Here is an 8,875-nt window from a genome sequence, read left to right as displayed (position 1 = left end):
AAGCTTGGTGAGCATCCCACACAAACGAAAGCTCCACATGCGGGTTTCACATGCCACCAACTCCACATTCACAGGCAACTTCAGCGCCACAGCCGTTTTCAGATAGCCTTCAATGAAAAGGCTCTAGGTGCAAATATTGGTGTGAGAGCTAATTCAATCAAGGAAACACTGCATGTTGGTGAAGGGCATATTGAAGAAGAATCAGCCGAGTGGTTCTTGTGGGAGAACAACTCCATTCACCTCACTAACATCACACACCATCAGGCTTCCAAGCAGCTCTCAAGGAAACTCAGTTTCACATTCTATGCTTAGTGCCCTTTGAGTGCCTAGGACTGAAATGAAGCTTGGTGAGCATCCCACACAAACGAATGCTCCACATGCGGGTTTCACATGCCACCAACTCCACATTCACAGGCAACTTCAGCGCCAAAACCGTTTTCAGATAGCCCTCAATGCAAAAGATCTAGACGCAAATATTGGTGTGAGAGCTAATTCAATCAAGGAAACACTGCATGTTGGTGAAGGGCATATTGAAGAAGAATCAGCCAAGTGGTGCTTGTGGGAGAACAACTCCATTTGGCTCACTAACTTCACACACCATCAGGCTTCCAAGCAGCTCTCAAGGAAACTCAGTTCTCACACTCTATGCTTAGTGCCCTTTGAGTGCATTATCTAGGAATGCACCAGGTAGAGCATCCCACACAAACGAATGCTCCACATGCGGGTTTCACATGCCACCAACTCCACAGTCACAGGCAACTTCAGCGCCACCGCCGTTTTCAGATAGTCTTCAATGCAAAGGCTCTAGACGCAAATATTGGTGTGAGAGCTAATTCAATCAAGGAAACACTGCATTTTGGTGAAGGGCATATTGAAGAAGAATCAGCCGAGTGGTTCTTGTGGGAGAACAACTCCATTTGGCTCACTAACTTCACACACCATCAGGCTTCCAAGCAGCTCTCAAGGAAACTCAGTTTTCACACTCTATGCTTAGTGCCCTTTGAGTGCATTATCGAGGAATGAACCTGATACAGCATCCCACACAAACGAATGCTCCACATGCGATTTTCACATGCCACCAACTCCACATTCACAGGCAACTTCAGCGCCACAGCCGTTTTCAGATAGCCCTCAATGCAAAAGATCTAGACGCAAATATTGGTGTGAGAGCTAATTCAATCTAGGAAACACTGCATGTTGGGGAAGGGCATATTGAAGAAGAATCAGACGAGTGGTTCTTGTGGGAGAACAACTCCATTTGGCCCACTAACTTCACACAGCATCAGGCTTCCATGAAACTCTCAAGGAAACTCAGTTTTCACACTCTAGGCTTAATGCCCTTTGAGTGCCTTGGACTGAAATGAAGCTTGGTGAGCTTCCCACACAAACCAAGGATCCAAATGCGGGTTTCACATGCCACCAACTCCACATTCACAGCCAACTTCAGCGCCACAGCCCTTTTCAGATAGCCCTCAATGCAAAGGCTCTAGACGCAAATATTGGTGTGAGAGCTAATTCAATCTAGGAAACACTGCATGTTGGTGAAGGGCATATTGAAGAAGAATCAGCCGAGTGGTTCTTGTGGGAGAACAACTCCATTTGGCTCACTAACTTCACACACCATCAGGCTTCCAAGCAGCTCTCAAGGAAACTCAGTTTTCACACTCTATGCTAAGTGCCCATAGAGTGCATTATCTAGGAATGCACCTGGTAGAGCATCCCACACAAACAAATGCTCCACATGCGGGTTTCACATGCCACAAACTCCACATTCACAGGCAACTTCAGCGCCACAGCCGTTTTCAGATAGCCCTCAATGCAAAAGCTCTAGACGCAAATATTGGTGTGAGAGCTAATTCAATCAAGGAAACACTGCATGTTGGTGAAGGGCATATTGAAGAAGAATCAGCCGAGTGGTACTTGTGGCAGAATAACTCCATTTGGCTCACTAACTTCACACACCATCAGGCTTCCAAGCAGCTCTCAAGGAAACTCAGTTTTCACACTCTATGCTTAGAGCCCTTTGAGTGCCTAGGACTGAAATGAAGCTTGTTGGGCATCCCACACAAACGAATGCTCCACATGCGGGTTTCACATGCCTCCAACTCCACATTCACAGGCAACTTCAGCGCCACAGCCGTTTTCAGATAGCCCTCAATGCAAAGGCTCTAGACGCAAATATTGGTGTGAGAGCTAATTCAATCAGGGAAACACTGCATGTTGGGGAAGGGCTGATTCTTCTTCAATATGCGCTTCACCAACATGCAGTGTTTCCTTGATTGAATTAGCTCTCACACCAATATTTTCGCGTAGAGCCTTTGTATTGAGGGCTATCTGAAAACGGCTTTGGCTAGGAAGTTGTCTGTGAATGTGGAGTTGGTGGCATGTGAAACCCGCATTTGGATCCTTGGTTTGTGTGGGAAGCTCACCAAGCTTCATTTCAGTCCAAGGCACTCAAAGGGCATTAAGCCTAGAGTGTGAAAACTGAGTTTCCTTGAGAGTTTCATGGAAGCCTGATGGTGTGTGAAGTTAGTGAGCCAAATGGAGTTGTTCTCCCACAAGCACCACTCGGCTGATTCTTCTTCAATATACGCTTCTCCAACATGCAGTGTTTCCTTGATTGATTTAGCTCTCACACCAATATTTGCGCCTAGAGCCTTTGTATTGAGGGCTATCTGAAAACGGCTTTGGCGCTGAAGTTGCCTGTGAATGTGGAGTTGGTGGCATGTGAAACCCGCATGTGGAGCATTGGTTTGTGTGGGAAGCTCACCAAGCTTCATTTCAGTCCTAGATAATGCACTCAAAGGGCATTAAGCCTAGAGTGTGAAAGCTGAGTTTCCTTGAGAGCTGCTTGGAAGCCTGATGGTGTGTGAAGTTAGTGAGCCAAATGGAGTTGTTCTCCTACAAGAACCACTCGGCTGATTCTTCTTCAATAAGCGCTTCACCAACATGCAGTGTTTCCTAGATTGAATTAGCTCTCACACCAATATTTGCGCCTAGAGCCTTTGTATTGAGGGCTATCTGAAAACGGCTTTGACTAGGAAGTTGTCTGTGAACGTGGAGTTGGTGGCATGTGAAACCCACATGTGGAGCATTGGTTTGTGTGGGATGCTCTACCAAGTTCATTCCTAGATAATTCACTCAAAGGGCATTAAGCCTAGGGTCTGAAAGCTGAGTTTCCTTGAGAGCTGCTTGGAAGCCTGATGGTGTGTGAAGTAAGTGAGCCAAATGGAGTTGTTCTACCACAAGAACCACTTTCCTGAATCTTCTTCAATATGCGCTTGACCAACATGCAGTGTTTCCTTGGTTGAATTAGCTCACACACCAATATTTGAGCTTAGAGCCTTTGTATTGAGGGCTATCTGAAAACGGCTGTGGCGCTGAAGATGTCTGTGAATGTGGAGTTGGTGGCATGTGAAACCCGCATGTGGATCCTTGGTTTGTGTGGGAAGCTCACCAAGCTTCATTTCAGTCCTAGATAATGCACTCAAAGGGCATTAAGCCTAGAGTGTGAAAACTGAGTTTCCTAGAGAGTTTCATGGAAGCCTGATGGTGTGTGAAGTTAGTGAGCCAAATGGAGTTGTTCTCCCACAAGCACCACTCGGCTGATTCTTCTTCAATATGCGCTTGACCAACATGCTGTGTTTCCTTGATTGAATTAGCTCTCACACCAATATTTGCGCCTAGAGCCTTTGTATTGAGGGCTATCTGAAAAGGGCTTTGGTGCTGAAGTTGTCTGTGAATGTGGAGTTGGTGGCATGTGAAACCCGCCTGTGGAGCATTGGTTTGTGTGGGAAGCTCACCAAGCTTCATTTCAGTCCTAGGCACTCAAAGGGCATTAAGCCTAGAGTGTGAAAACTGAGTTTCCTTGAGAGCTGCTTGGAAGCGTAATGGTGTGTGAAGTAAGTGAGCCAAATGGAGTTGTTCTCCCACAAGAACCACTCGGCTGATTCTTCTTCAATAAGCGCTTCACCAACATGCAGTGTTTCCTTGATTTAATTAGCTCTCACACCAATATTTGCGCCTAGAGCCTTTGTATTGAGGGCTATCTGAAAACGGCTTTGGCTAGGAAGTTGCCTGTGAACGTGGAGTTGGTGGCATGTGAAACCCGCTTGTGGAGCATTGGATTCTGTGGGTTGCTCTACCCAGTTCATTCCTTGATAATGCACTCAAAGGGCATTAAGCCTAGAGTGTGAAAGCTGAGTTTCCTTGAGAGCTGCTTGGAAGCCTGATGGTGTGTGAAGTTAGTGAGCCAAATGGAGTTGTTCTCCCACAAGCACCACTCGGCTGATTCTTCTTCAATATGCGCTTCACCAACATGCAGTGTTTCCTTGATTGAGTTAGCTCTCTCACCAATATTTGCGCCTAGAGCCTTTGTATTCAGGGCTATCTGAAAACGGCTTTGGCTAGGAAGTTGTCTGTGAATGTGGAGTTGGTGGCATGTGAAACCCGCATGTGGAGCATTGGTTTGTGTGGGAAGCTCACCAAGCTTCATTTCAGTCCTAGGCAATCAAAGGGCATTAAGCCTAGAGTGTGAAAACTGAGTTTCCTTGAGAGCTGCTTGGAAGCCTGATGGTGTGTGAAGTTAGTGGGCCAAATGGAGTTGTTCTCCCACAAGCACCACTCGGCTGATTCTTCTTCAATATGCGCTTCACCAACATGCAGTGTTTCCTTGATTGAGTTAGCTCTCACACCAATATTTGCGCCTAGAGCATTTGCATTGAGGGCTATCTGAAAACGACTTTGGCTAGGAAGTTGTCTGTGAACGTGGAGTTGATGGCATGTGAAACCCGCATGTGGAGCCTTGGTTTGTGTGGGAAGCTCACCAAGCTTCATTTCAGTCCTAGATAATGCACTCAAAAGGCATTAAGCCTAGAGTGTGAAAGCTGAGATTCCTGGAGAGCTGCTTGGAAGCCTGATGGTGTGTGAAGTTAGTGAGCCAAATGGAGTTGTTCTCCCACAAGCACCACTCGGCTGATTCTTCTTCAATATGCGCTTCACCAACATGCAGTGTTTCCTTGATTGAATTAGCTCTCACACCAATATTTGCGCCTAGAGCATTTATTTGAGGGCTATCTGAAAACGGCTTTGGGTCAGGAAGTTGTCTGTGAATGTGGAGTTGGTGGCATGTGAAACCCGCCTGTGGAGCATTGGTTTGTGAGGGAAGCTCACCAAGCTTCATTTCAGTCCTAGATAATGCACTCAAAGGGCATTAAGCCCAGAGTGTGAAACCTGAGTTTCCTTGAGAGCTGCTTGGAAGCCTGATGGTGTGTGAAGTAAGTGAGCCAAATGGAGTTGTTCTCCCACAAGAACCACTCGGCTGATTCTTCTTCAATATGCGCATCACCAACATGCAGTGTTTCCTTGATTGAAATAGCTCTCACACCAATATTTGCGCCTAGAGCATTTGCATTGAGGGCTATCTGAAAACGACTTTGGCTAGGAAGTTGTCTGTGAACGTGGAGTTGGTGGCATGTGAAACCCGCCTGTGGAGCCTTGGTTTGTGTGGGAAGCTCACCAAGCTTCATTTCAGTCCCAGATAATGCACTCAAAGGGCATTAAGCCTAGAGTGTGAAAGCTGAGATTCCTTGAGAGCTGCTTGGAAGCCTGATGGTGTGTGAAGTTAGTGAGCCAAATGGAGTTGTTCACCCACAAGCACCACTCTGCTGATTCTTCTTCAATATGCGCTTCACCAACATGCAGTGTTTCCTTGATTGAATTAGCTCTCACACCAATATTTGCGCCTAGAGCATTTGTATTGAAGGCTCTCTGAAAACGGCTTTGGGGCTAGGAAGTTGCTTGTGAATGTGGAGTTGGTGGCATGTGAAACAAGCATGTGGAGAATTCGTTTGTGTGGGCAGGTCACCAAGCTTCATTTCAGTCCTAGATAATGCACTCAAAGGGCATTAAGCCTAGAGTGTGAAAACTGAGTTTCCTTCAGAGCTGCTTGGAAGCCTGATGGTGTGTGAAGTAAGTGAGCCAAATGGAGTTGTTCTCCCACAAGAACCACTCGGCTGATTCTTCTTCAATATGCGCTTCACCAACTTGCAGTGTTTCCTTGATTGAATTAGCTCTCACACAAATATTTGCGCCTAGCGCCTTTGTATTCAGGGCTATCTGAAAACGGCTGTGGCGCTGATGTTGTCTGTGAATGTGGAGTTGGTGGCATGTGAAACCCGCATGTGGAGCATTGGTTTGTGTGGGAAGCTCATCAAGCTTCATTTCAGTCCTAGACACTCAAAGGGCATTAAGTCTAGAGTGTGAAAACTGAGTTTCCTTGAGAGCCTCATGGAAGCCTGATGGTGTGTGAAGTTAGTGGGCCAAATGGAGTTGTTCTCCCACAAGCACCTCTCGGCTGATTCTTCTTCAATATGCGCTTCACCAACATGCAATGTTTCCTTGATTGAGTTAGATCTCTCACCAATATTTGCGCCTAGAGCCTTTGTATTGAGGGCTATCTGAAAATGGCTTTGGCTAGGAAGTTGTCTGTGAATGTGGAGTTGGTGGCATGTGAAACCCGCCTGTGGAGCATTGGTTTGTGTGGGAAGGTCACCAAGCTTCATTTCAGTCCTAGATAATGCCCTCAAGGGCATTAAGCCTAGAGTGTGAAAGCTGAGTTTCCTTGAGAGCTGTTTGGAAGCCTGATGGTGTGTGAAGTTAGTGAGCCAAATGGAGTTGTTCTCCCACAAGAACCACTCGGCTGATTCTTCTTCAATATGCGCTTCACCAACATGCAGTGTTTCCTTGATTGAATTAGCTCTCACAAAAATATTTGTGCCTAGAGCCTTTGTATTGAGGTCTATCTGAAAACGGCTGTGGCGCTGATGTTGTCTGTGAATGTGGAGTTGGTGGCATGTGAAACCCGCATGTGGAGCATTGGTTTGTGTGGGTTGCTCTACCAAGTTCATTCCTAGATAATGCACTCAAAGGGCATTAAGCCTAGAGTGTGAAAGCTGAGTTTCCTTGAGAGCTTCATGGAAGCCTGATGGTGTGTAAAGTTAGTGAGCCAAATGGAGTTGTTCTCCCACAAGAACCACTCGGCTGATTCTTCTTCAATAAGCGCTTCACCAACATGCAGTGTTGCTTGATTGAATTAGCTCTCACACCAATATTTGGGCCTAGAGCCTTTGTATTGAGGGCTATCTGAAAACGGCTTTGGCTAGGAAGTTGTCTGTGAATGTGGAGTTGGTGGCATGTGAAACCCGCATGTGGAGCATTGGTTTGTGAGGGAAGCTCACCAAGCTTCATTTCAGTCCTAGATAATGCACTCAAAGGGCACTAAGCCTAGAGTGTGAAAGCTGAGTTTCCTTGAGAGCTGCTTGGAAGCCTGATGGTGTGTGAAGTAAGTGAGCCAAATGGAGTTGTTCTCCCACAAGAACCACTCGGCTGATTCTTCTTCAATATGCGCATCACCAACATGCAGTGTTTCCTTGATTGAGTTAGCTCTCACTCCAATATTTGCGCCTAGAGCATTTGCATTGAGGGCTATCTGAAAACGACTTTGGCTAGGAAGTTGTCTGTGAATGTGGAGTTGGTGGCATGTGAAACCCGCATGTGGAGCCTTGGTTTGTGTGGGAAGCTCACCAAGCTTCATTTCAGTCCTAGATAATGCACTCAAAGGGCATTAAGCCTAGAGTGTGAAAGCTGAGATTCATTGAGAGCTGCTTGGAAGCCTGATGGTGTGTGAAGTTAGTGAGCCAAATGGAGTTGTTCTCCCACAAGCACCACTCGGCTGATTCTTCTTCAATATGCGCTTCACCAACATGCAGTGTTTCCTTGATTGAATTAGCTCTCACACCAATATTTGCGGCTAGAGCATTTGTTTGAGGGCTATCTGAAAACGGCTTTGGGTCAGGAAGTTGTCTGTGAATGTGGAGTTGGTGGCATGTGAAACCCGCATGTGGAGCATTGGTTTGTGTGGGAAGGTCACCAAGCTTCATTTCAGTCCTAGATAATGCACTCAAAAGGCATTAAGCCTAGAGTGTGAAAACTGAGTTTCTTTGAGAGCTGCTTGGAAGCCTGATGGTGTGTGAAGTTAGTGAGCCAAATGGAGTTGTTCTCCCACCAGCATCACTCGGCTGATTCTTCTTCAATATGCGCTTCACCAACATGCAGTGTTTCCTTGATTGAATAAGCTCTCACACCAATATTTGCCCCTAGAGCATTTGTATTGAGGGCTCTCTGAAAACGGCTTGGGGGCTAGGAAGTTGCTTGTGAATGTGGAGTTGGTGGCATGTGAAACCCGCATGTGGAGCATTCGTTTGTGTGGGCAGGTCACCAAGCTTCATTTCAGTCCTAGATATTGCACTCAAAGGGCATTAAGCCTAGAGTGTGAAAACTGAGTTTCCTTGACAGCTGCTTGGAAGCCTGATGGTGTCTGAACTTAGTGAGCCAAATGGAGTTGTTCTCCCACAAGAACCACTCGGCTGATTCTTCTTCAATATGCGCTTCACCAACTTGCAGTGTTTCCTTGATTGAATTAGCTCTCACACAAATATTTGCGCCTAGAGCCTTTGTATTCAGGGCTATCTGAAAACTGCTGTGGCGCTGATGTTGTCTGTGAATGTGGAGTTGGTGGCATGTGAAACCCGCATGTGGAGCCTTGGTTTGTGTGGGAAGCTCATCAAGCTTCATTTCAGTTCTAGACACTCAAAGGGCATTAAGCCTAGAGTGTAAAAACTGAGTTTCCTTGAGAGCCTCATGGAAGCCTGATGGTGTGTGAAGTTAGTGGGCCAAATGGAGTTGTTCTCCCACAAGCACCACTCGGCTGATTCTTCTTCAATATGCGCTTCAGGAACATGCAGTGTTTCCTTGATTGAGTTAGCTCTCTCACCAATATTTGCGCCTAGAGCCTTTGCAATGAGGGCTATCTGAA

Source organism: Ochotona princeps, chromosome 29, assembly GCF_030435755.1.
Source record: "Ochotona princeps isolate mOchPri1 chromosome 29, mOchPri1.hap1, whole genome shotgun sequence".
NCBI lineage: Eukaryota > Metazoa > Chordata > Mammalia > Lagomorpha > Ochotonidae > Ochotona > Ochotona princeps.
The sequence above is the reverse complement of the archived record's forward strand: the minus strand, read 5'-3'. Positions refer to the sequence as shown.